The 11,881-nt window shown below is 39.6% G+C and overlaps 1 pseudogene; it reads right to left on the bottom strand.

Annotated features, from left to right (window-relative positions):
• Positions 1-9,450: 9,450 nt before the first annotated feature.
• Positions 9,451-11,116, bottom strand: LOC116898585 (annotated as a pseudogene).
• Between the last annotated feature and the right edge of the window lie 765 nt (positions 11,117-11,881).

Raw genomic sequence — 11,881 nt, forward strand, 5'->3', positions numbered from 1 at the left:
AGTTTCCTTGTGATCAAAGTAATCTACTTTATAAATGTCTTGAATATTTATGAGATACTATGATAAGGCAACTCTTAGAAAAGAAAGCATTTAACTGGGAGTTTGCTTATAGTTGAAGAGGTCAGTCCATTATCATCATGGCTGGGAGCATGACAGCAGGTATGTCATCGGAAACATAGTTGAGAGCTAAGTCCTGGTCCATAGGCAGAGAGAGGCCAAGAGTGCCTGGGCCTGAGGTGGGTTTTTGAACTCTCAAAGCCCATGCACAATGACATACTTCCTCCAAGAAGGCCACACCTCACAATCCTTTTAAATAGTTTCACTCCCTGGTAACTAAGGATTTAAATATATGAGCTCTTGTCATTTTAATGAAATCATCACAATTAATCAACGGAAAGACAAAAAGACTTGATCATCTTATCAGATGCAGAAAAGCGCCTTTGACAAAAATCTGACACCTCTTTATGATACAAGTCCTGGAGGAATTAGGGATACAGGGGACAAACCTCCACATAATAAAAAGTCAGTTCACAGCAAGCTTATAGCCAATATCACGTTAAATTGAGAGAAACTCAAAGCAATTCCACTCAAATCAGAAACAAGATAAGGTTGTCCACTTGTTCCGTTCTTACTCAATATAGACTTGAAGTCTTCGCTAGAGCCATAAGACAATCAAGGAAGAGCAAGGGGCTATAAATTGGGAAGGAAAAAGTCAAAGTATCTTTATTTGAAGATGATAAGATAGTATTAATGCTACCCTAAAAATTTCACCAGGGAACTCATAAAGCTGATAAACACGCTCATAAAAAATAGCCAAATACAAAATTAAGTCACAACAACCAGTAGCCTTGATGTCTTCCTATGTATAAATAACAAATGTGTTGAGAAAGAAATCAGGGAACAACACTTTTTACAATAGCCTCGAATAATATAAAATATTTTGGGGTAACTCTAATTAAGCAAGTGAAAGACCTGTATGACAAAAATTTTAATTCTTTGAAGAAATTGAAGAAGATATCAGAAGACAGAAAAATCTCCATGCTCATAGATTAATATAGAATATTATAGTATTTTAATATAGTAGGATTAATGTAGTACAAATGCCTATTCTACCAAAACAATCTACAAAATCACTGCAAGCCCCACCCAAGTTTCAACAAATTTTTCAGAGATCTTCAAAGGGCAATTCTCAGTTTTGTATGGAAACACAAAAATCCCAGGATAGCTAAAACAATTCTGAATAAGCAAAACAAAACAAAACAAATGGAAACTCCAAAGCAGTGCTGGAAGTCTTACCATCCCTGACCTCAAACCATACTACAGAGCTATAATAATAAAACCAGTGTGGTTTTGGCAATAATCATCAGAAAACAGAGTGAAGAGCCCTAATGAAATTAACAAGAGAATAACCTCACGAACCCACAATATTTCCTGGATATTACATGAAAAAAAACTTTACCACTTCTTTAAACACTGCACTTGGACATTCGTTACAGAATTATTCAAGTGTGACTATCCTGGAAACTAGATAGTTTTCATTTGATGAACAGGGTCAAATAAGGAAACTATGAGTTATGTGCTCACATAAGTATGCGCGCGCGCGCGCACACACACACACACACACACACACACACACACACGCCACACATACACAGAGGAATACATAAAGGAATACATCTTACGATTTGCACAGTATTGGTAGAGCTGGGGAACATTATGTTAGGTGAAATAACGTAGAGAAAGAGATAAAGCTATTGTGGGGCAAGTGGACCATGCCACCAGACAGAAGAACTGGTGAGGTTGAGTGTGCCCAAACGCCGTAAATCTCAGAATTGAGAATGGTATAAGGGGATCAGCTCCCTGACTGCCTCTCTCTATCTGATCTGCAACAGATAACCACAACACTCCACTGAGAGGACCATGGCAAAAAGTCAAGTAGCACAAAAACCTGGAATTCTTCATGCTAATGAGGTATCTAGATAGGCCCTGAGTGTTCAGCCAATAAGCCTTTCTTCCTGGGCATTTCTTCTCCCCAGAGGTATTTAATCCCTGGTACACCCTGAATACGGTATATGCATTTTCATCCACCATCAAATCAAGCAGTTTGAACAAGCACAGACTGTCTTCATCAAGGACCACTGTGGACCCTTGGGGCTGTGCTGGGGGAGGGGGAGTATTGATAGGAAAGAGTGGACCCTAAATCTCCCAGAGAAGACCTTCTTTCTTCCAGATCCTATGCACTCTATGCACTCACTGCGAACCAAACACCTGTCCCAGGCTCACCCTTACCCCTTCCTGCCTGGCACATGGACACCCTGAGGGGAGGCACAGACAGGGAGCCTGATTCCAACTCCCAGTAGTATGCCAGTGGTGTCTGGGTACACAGGAGACTGGAAACCACAGCAATCATTCCACCATTTCCCATCCAGAAAACCAGACTGTGGGCCCCCATTAAAGAATGTGTTCTGCCTCCCCAGAGAGGTGAGCCTGAGGTGCTCTAGGCACCCCATCGGCGAGGCAGACACACAGCCTGGCAAGTTGTTTCAGGATCTTACATTTATTTGGAATCTTTAAAAAGGCAAGTTTATTTGCATCTGTATAAAGAAAAGTAAAGTAATGATTACCAGAATTGGGCTGGGGAAAAAAATAGGGAGACGAAGGATGCCAGTTAGTAAACATGTGAAGGACGAGTTTAGAGAGTTCGTGTACAATGTGGAACCACAGTTACTACAGTGCACTATATTCTGACAATCAGTGGGGACCCGGGAAATGAGCAACGTATGATACGTATGTTACATTGTTTCACTTTATGTGTATCTTAAGTCATCATGTTCTGTGCCTCAAATTGCACAAAAGAAATTAAAAAGACTGGAAAAGAAAGACAGGAAGTACTTTTTAGGGAGACAGGAAGTGTTCATTTTAGGATAGTAAAACTTGACCAATACACACATCAGGACGCAGCCTTATATATTCCAATTAGTCAGCCATTTTCACCAAAGGTGATCAGATTGTTTGGACCATGTGGCATTTCAGTGTTGTTCGATTATAGTTTTGACACACAGTGGACAGAATGGAGCCTTTTACTAAGGAGAACAAGCTCTTTCCCACCCCCACATCTTCATCTGTTTTCCAAACATGAGCCTTAATCTTACTGCATGATGATAATTCTGAGATTGTCAGGAAGGATGAAAATCTGTCAGGTTGCATATATTGGGCAAGGTGCAGCTATTCCAGTTTTAAAAAACCAGAGAATCTATAATTTATGTGTCTGTTTCTCCTTGAGGAGTTTGTGAGAGAAGGTCATCTCTTTCTTTTCTTTCTTTCTTCCTTCCTTTCTTTTTCTTTCCTTCTTTTTTTTCTTTAGAATAAGAACTTCAGATCAATGGAGGTTAAGAGTTCAGCAGGGTAAGGAGTTCAGCAAATCCCCGAAGCAGCATGCTGACATTTCAAAGCAGGGCAGTAAAGGTTTCTCTTTCTTGATGCTACTTTGAAAGAATGCATTATTGAAATGTCACTTATTTGCAACACATTCCTCACTCTGTGCCTGTCTATGGGTCCCATAGTGCGGTGTGCAGATCCATCGTTGCTTTTCTAAATTTCCAGTAGCTTGTTGGCCTCACTGGGTCAGCCATGTGCATAATGAACTGTCAGGGACTGAATTTAACAACAAGCACCTGCTGCACGAATGCCTTTCCTTAGTTTTCACTATAGAAAATAGGTGACAATTTTTCCAAGTTCAGCTGATTTTGTGGTCCGAAGATTTGGGCTTTACTTTGTTACTGCTTGCCCTGGACCAAATAACTAACATCTATGTATGATGATCCCTATCTTTTAAAATGTTAATTTTAATCTATTTTATGTGGGGATATTTTGCCTGAATGTATATCTCCATGTCACCTGTATTCTATGTGTCTGCAGAGCCCAAAAGATACCACTGGATTTTCTAAAGTTAGGTCTATGGATGGCATTAAGCTGTCATGTGGATCCTGAGAATTGAACTTGGGTCCTGCATAAGAGCAGCTAGTGCTGTCGAGTCTCTCTTCAGCTGCTATTATTTGCATCTTTAATATGGATGCTATAGAAATACAGAAAATCTGAAGTTTAACAAATTCTAAAAACAAAACAAACAACACCCCCCAAAAAACCCCACCAAAACCCCCAAACCCATCTAGTTTGATACCTTTTAGGTTTTATCTGACTCTTGAATAAATCCAATGTGGAAATGCATTGTGTCTTGAGAGAAATAAAATTTTGAGCTAGTACAAATGCATGTTATGGTATATTATACTGATAAAACCTTTGCTATATTCTGAGTTCTACCGCCGCTCACTCATATGTACCTGCATGCTTGTCAGCCATCTTGTGGAATGAGTATGACTATATCCAAAATGCAGGTGAAGCCTTTGGTATTTTAATCTGTTGAAAATAAAGATTCCTAGGTGAATATAATAATGTGTCAGGAGCCATCCTAGGATAAGCTGATAACTAGCAGGTGATCTTCCTGCGGTGGGTCTGCTTTGGATTAATGAATAATCCATGACAGATTTGCTCCCATAGGCAAGGCCCAGAAGAAAATCACTTTAGGAAAGATTCCTGCTATTAATGGGCATTCCCTGTTATTATTAAACATATATAACAATCACTAGGTATTAGCCCACCCTTTTGAGCTGATCTCTGAAGATCTCTGAAGATGTACTGTCTCGTAGTGATGCTATATAGACAAATAGACGACTTCTTAAGTCTTAATGATGATCCTGTAAGAATTCCTAAAGTTATATCAGTGGTTATTAAGCTCTTTCATAGTGGGACTGCTATTAGGTCCTTTCTGATAGTCAAAACTTCAATGAGAAACCTGCCAATCTCTGCCATCAGTTAATTGCTTCTAGATGGTAACCAGATTTCTCCTACTTGGAGCATATTCCAAGAGGTCATAAAACCATTAACCAAAGGTCATAAAAAGGGAACTAATGATTTATTGTAGGTGCTAGGACAGAGGGTAAAATATTGACTGGGTTTATCTATACAAAGCTTCACTAATAACTTAGTTATGGTTTAACTCTTTGTGAATCTGTGGAGCTGTGACAAGTGATGGATGTTTAGCCAGGTAATTACTCCTAATGGATACACCTGTAAACATTCTCTGTTGTAAACTTCTTTGAATTGTGATTTGAGTTTAATGTGTAAACTTGTGATGAAGGTTTAATCATGTGATCATGTATTCTGAAAGATGTATAAGCGCTAAGGTCAAAGAGAGGGGCACAAATTTTCCTTGGCCCACTTAGGGTTTTTCTGCTTTTTCCCTTTTTCTTAGAGAGCTTTCATAGGAAACTTTTTACAACTTAGAATAAATACTAAATTCACTTTTCAAAGTGTCCCTCTTTCTTCCTGTGCAACTAGCAGGCTGAAAGTTACAATTGTGCAGTTCCTGCTGAGACGGAATAAACGCTGTTTTAGGATGAGGTGCTAAGTGCCAGAGACTGCAGTTCCTGGCCTCAGAGGAACACAGAAGGCAGGTCAGCTACATCGGCAAAGTACTTAGACTTAGATAAGTAAACTCTTTATTATCATACAGCAAACCTAAGTATCTCATCAGATGAAAGTCTTACCCTCCACTGATGCTCTTCCCCCTCTGCTGCCTTCAGAGGAACCCACAACAAAAAAGAAGACCACACAGAGGCTGGACCCCCAACCCCCAGCAATAATGCATGCCCATAATCAAAACACTTACTTAAATAAAAAAATCGCTATAAGCCTGAAGTCAGCTTGGACTATATTCATCAAGTTCCTGCCCAGCCAGAACTATATACTGAGAAGGGATTATTTTACAATATAATTCCTTAACTGCTGACCGTCTTCCCTACACCATTCATTAAAATGTCTCAATTTTTAGGACTCTGTGTCTATGTGTTGTTTCTTCTAAAGGTCCGGCAGTGGAATCTAGATCAGTGCAGATTATGAGGACAGAGGGAGGACTATTTGACTGGATAGAATGCATGGATGGGTTTCACTTAGGCAATGTTCATTCTTACTCTGGTGCCTGGGGTGTGGCTATATTCATTCATTTGATCACTTTGGATTTTGAAAAGGACATGCTGCTTCAATGATATTTTTCATTCACCAATACAAATTTAAATCAAGTTTTCAGTTACTATACAAAATAGTGTGTTTCGTTTGGGCAGTTTCATTTACACACCACACCAACAGGGAGTCAGATAGACACAGGGACATATACGCACAGGCACAGGCACAAACACACACAGTCATATTCACCCCTTTTTGCATTGACCCCAAGCTCCTCTACTCCTTCTCCTAACTCCATTCTTTATTTTAAAAAATGTTCCACTATATTTAGTTTGTGCCGCTTATTTATACATGGGTGAAGCATGGTTGACCTCCCAGTGACCATACCTCTAAAGAAAAGTGGCTTTCTTTCCTCTTCCTGCCATCAACTATCAATAGTGCCTCAGGTCATCAGCACATACTGAGCCACTTACTTCTCCATGATGGTTTATTGACTGGCTTCACCCTGTGCTGGCAACTATAGCTGCGAGGTGTTTGTTGCTATGTATGTCTTCGTGAGTGTAGTGGTTCTCTCATGTCTAAAACGCACTGCTTTGCCTCAGCCCCCCTAGACTTCTGCTTTTTAAAACCTTTCAACCCCCCTTTAGACTGTGATGTTTTCTGAGCCTTCAGGAGGGGACTCTTCCCACTGTTGCTCATACCATTTTGCCCCAACTGTCTCATTCAAGTTTAATATTGTATATACCGCATAATCTCTTGTTCTTGCCTTTCTTTAGCTCTCCTTCTCACATATCAAAGTCTGTTATCTACATTTACATCCTAGACATGCCCCCCAGAAGTATGCATGCTTCATACATACATACATACATAATACATACATTTAAATTTTAAATACAGATTTTGCATGTAAGAGAAAATATACAATTTTTTAAAGTCTAGAATACTCAGTTAATATTAAGTTCTACAATTCTACTCCTTTTTCTGAAAGTTTCAGAATTTTTTCTCTTTATTGATGAATAAAATCTCACTGTAAATATGTGTAGAATTTCTTTATTCATTCATCTGCTAATCAACTACTAGACTGGCGTCAACATAGCTATTGTGGGTAGTGTAGCAGTAGACATAGATGTGCTAGTATCTCTCTGGTATTCTGACTTAGAAGCCTTTAGCTATACACACAGAAGTTCTGTAGCTTGATCACATGGTAGTTCTACTTGTAGTTTTTGAGGATCCTGAAAGACCCCCTCCCAGAAAGGGAATTATACAAGCCCCAGGCCCTCAAACATAGAAATGAAAAATAAGTTTTAAATACACAGGCTTAGAACTAAAATAAGCCTTGTGGGAAAGTTCAAGAAGTTCAAATGTGTCCCAAGACTAGTGGGACAAGCTGACCCAACATTTAGACAAAATAGCCCAGAAAAGAAAACAAAATGCAGAAACAAGACTAAATTATGGGCATTGCTCCATGGGCCACCTGGCAGGGAAAAAGAAAAAGTCCCTGACCCCCCGGAAGCTCTGACCACCATGTACTTTTTGCTAACTCACTGTTATGATTATAGCCAAAATAGGTAATGTACACGTATGCCTCATTTACTCCACCAATCACATCCCTGTAACCATGCATCTGCTTCTGTAAGCCTGCTTCTGCTCCCCAATACACTATAAAAACCCATCCCTTGTTCTGCTAGGCGAGCCAGTCTTCCGAATTGACTGGGACGCCCACAGATACCTGTGCTTCCTGATCAATAAAAATCCTCTTGCAGATTGCAGCCTGTGGACTCAGACTGGTCATTGGGCTGGAGGATCTCCCTCCTGAGGGAAGATTCTCTCTGAGAGTCTTACAATCCTACATACTGATTTCCACAGTTGCTTCTTGTCCTGGCTGGTTTTGTGTGCCAACTTGACACAAGCTGGAGTTATCAGAAAGAAAGGAGTTTCCCTTGAGGAAATTCCTCCATGAGATCCAGCTGTAAGACATTTTCTCAATTAGTAATCAAGCAGGGAGGACCCAGCCCATTGTGGATGATGTAATTCCTGCGTAGTCCTGGGTTCTATAAGAAAGCAAGCTGAGCAAGTCAGGGGAAGCAATCCAGTAAGCAGCACCTCTCCATGGCCTCTGCATCAGCTTTTGCCTCCAGGTTTCTGCCCTGTGTGAGTTCCAGTCCTGACTTCCTCTGGTGATGGACAGCAATGTGGAAATGTAAGCTGAATAAACCCTTTCCTCCCTAACTTGCTTTTTGGTCATGATGTTTTGTGCAGGAATAGAAACCCCTGACTAAGACAAGTCTCCATTTCTACCTGTAGCACATTTCTCTTCTTCTTTATTTTTATTAGCATGTGTTATCATCTTTATGATAGCCAATCTGCCTGGGATGAGGTGGAATATCATGGTAATTTCTGTTTGCATTTCTCTGAAGTATAAAGATATTAAATATATTTTCAAATGTTTATTAGCCACCTGTATTTCTTCCTTTTGGAAATGTCTTTTCAACAATTAAATGATTTACTAAATGCATGATTGTGGGTTTAGAGTAAATACTTGGGTTTCTATAGATTACAGGTATTAATTCCTTTTCAGAACTTTTTCCTGGAGCCTTTTCACAGAGATGACTTTCTTTTTTCTGTGAAGAGATTTTTAATTTTATGAAACTTTACTAGTTCTAAGATAATTACCTCTGTTATTGGTGTCTTTTTTTCCACAGAAAATTCTTACTTATGCCTGTGTCTTAAAACACTTCTGTATTTTTATTTAAAAAATTCACAATCTTTGGTTTTTATACTAAAGTTACTAATCTAGTTCAATTTACTTAGGTCCAAGATGTAAATTATGGATTTAACTTTATTTTTACATACCAATTTCCCAGCAATTTTTTGAAGAGACTACTCTCCCCCTCAAATGTACATTTTTGACATATTAGATACCTGTATTTGTGTGTTCATTTCTGCATCCATTGTTCCCTTCTTCTTTGTCTATGGGTTTGTTTTTGTATTACTCTTCAGCTGTGTTCGCTACTGTGGCTCTGTAGTAAGGTCTGAGGTCAGGTACTATTTCCAGCATGATGTTTTTCTGGTTAGGATTGCAATGGCTGTTTGTGTTCATTTATGTTCTTATAATGACCTAGTATCTTTTCCTTATCCTGTAAAAAAAATCATCAGACTTTGGATGGAGATTGTGTTAGATCTGTAGGTTGTTCTAACGACCTATTTTTATAACATTAATGTTTTTAAAATATTATTTCTGGTTATTCAAGAACTTGGATGAGGTCTCTCCATACTGTATTTTCTTCAGTTTTTGTTTTGATTGTTTAGATCTTTCACCTCCTTTATTAGATTGATTTATTTATGGAACAAACTATAAACAGGATTATTTTTTCTGTTTTTTTTTAATTGAGATGTTCTTTATTAGTATGGAGTTTAAAAGTTGCTGATTTACATGATTTTGAAACATACTATTTTGATCAACTTATGTATTGGACTTAGGAAGTGAACCCCAACTGAGTACTTGTCTGGATGGATCCACAGTTCAATTTGTGCCATCTTCTGATTTGTGAAAGAGTTGCACATCACAAAGCTGGGACAGCCCATGGAACAACAGAAGTTGACCATTAGTTCCTCAATGAACACAATAATGCAGTGCCCATTGGTCAGCCAGAAGTGATCCACCTGGTGCTTGATGTTCACTTTTAACACAGTGAATCACTTTACATCAATCTCAACATCAAAATGTCCAATGTTTGAAACAGCTACTGAGGACTACAGTCAAACATTGGCCAGTGCTCAGTGAGTCTTAAGGATGAGTTGGTGGAAGGATCAAAGGTTCTGGAAGGAATAAAAACTCCACAGGAGGACCAACAGAGTCAACGAACCTGGACCCTTGGGGGCTCTCAAACATTGAACCACCAATGAAAGAGCATACACAGGATGGACCTAGGCACCCCACATCTTCATGTGGGTCCCCCAACAACTGGAGTAGGAACTGTCCCTAAAGCTGTTGCCTGTTTGTGGATCCTGTTGCCCTAACTTGGCTGCCTTGTCTGGCCTCAGTGAGAGAGGATGTGCCTAGCCTTGGAGAGACTTAATGTGCCAGAGTTGAAGGACACAGTGGGAGCTTCACCCTCTCAGAGGAGAAGGAGATTGGGGATAGGGAGGGGATGTGTGTGGGAGAATTGGTGGGAGGGAGCAGTGATAGGGATATAAAGTGAATACATAAATTAATTAATGGAAATATTCAATGAGACACACAATGATATCCCTTCTTCTGTTCAAAGTGCTGCCCAAACATGATATCAACACAACCTGTGGTGGTGACAAAGATGCTGCCCTCCTTATAGGCTTTGTCCATGGTTGTCACTTCATAGACCTACAAGGCAGCCACAATGATGGTGTCAATCTTGGTGATGATGACTCAGGTCCTGAAACCCCTCAAGGCCTGTACACATCCCTTGCCCACATCACTACAGCCTGCTGCCTCTGCCAGCTTGCCCACAATTATCATATTTGTGACCATTTAATGACACCTATGAGTGACTCCTGATAGCCATAGAGGTTGTCAAACTTGCTCTTGGTGATGGAATCATCGGCACTGATAGCAGGTAACTTCAGTATACCATTGGCCAACATCTTGTGCAAGTTATGGACTCTAGTCATTGTTTCCTCAGAGATGACTTGTATGTCTGCTAGAAGCAGGGGACTTTAGTTGCTCCAAAGAACCTTTCTAAACTGGTCCACTTCCTTTGCATCCTTTCTTTCCCACCACCTCTGGTGAGTGGTGGGTTATAAGGAAATAAAGCATTTAACAATCATAATTAAAAATAGGATTTGAGAAAATTAAAGTTACATAGCTGCTGCATGATCCTGAGATGATATTGCCATTGGATCATAGCATCCCGGGCCATGAGAGTCTCAATGAGTGCAGCAGTCACCACAGACACGTGCAGCCAGCCAGTAATGGAAGAATCTTTCTGTGGTTTGAAGGTCAAGCACATTTCCCGCATGTGTATCAAACTTGCATCTCATTCTCAGCTATGTCCAGAGACTTTTGTCCACATGTAGCCAGTCTAATGTCTGCAACTTTGTAGGACAGTTTATCAGGCATGCTGGCAGTGTTGTCTTTAGGATTGATGAACTCAGTGAAGGGGAATAGTTGGTGCCAGGAAGAGACAGAATGACTATTCTAATGTATATTTATTGATGTGTATAGATTACCATTTTTAAAAGCAAACTTTTCTCAACATGTGGAATTCCAAACAATAAGCTTGAACTTCATACCTTATAAGACCCAATGCATAGTTATTTGAATAGTAACCTGGTTATATCTCTCTCTTCACTGACTATCTCTGCCAGAGATCACACATAGGTACAGGAGAAGACATACTGATGGCTTAGTGAAGACAAGTTTATACATGTGAGAAGAAATCACACATTCTAAAATTTAGCATTTAATTATGGAAGAAATTTTTTTGATGTTTTCCTACTCTAAACATAGATTTTCTTTTCTGTGAAACTGTTCTGAATACTTTTCTTTGTTGTGGTGTCTGTATGTGTGTGTGAGAGAGAGAGGTAGGGGAGAGGGAGAAGGAGAAAGCACTTTTGTTTGTATGTGGGCATATGTATACATGTCTGGATGATGTGTGGCAGCACGCACAAGTGTGTGCATGTGTATATGTGAAGCCCAGAGGTGGATGTCCAGTGTCTGCTATGAATTTTCAGTACACCTTCTGAGATGTGGTATCTACCACTTGCCAGCAAGCTGCAGGGATCCCCAATTCTGCCTTCTCAGCACAATCCAGCTTTCATGTTTGTAATTTTTTAATTGTTTTACATTAATTGTGAATTTTTGGGTTTGATATCTACCAAAAAC

Source organism: Rattus rattus, chromosome 4, assembly GCF_011064425.1.
Source record: "Rattus rattus isolate New Zealand chromosome 4, Rrattus_CSIRO_v1, whole genome shotgun sequence".
Lineage (NCBI taxonomy): Eukaryota > Metazoa > Chordata > Mammalia > Rodentia > Muridae > Rattus > Rattus rattus.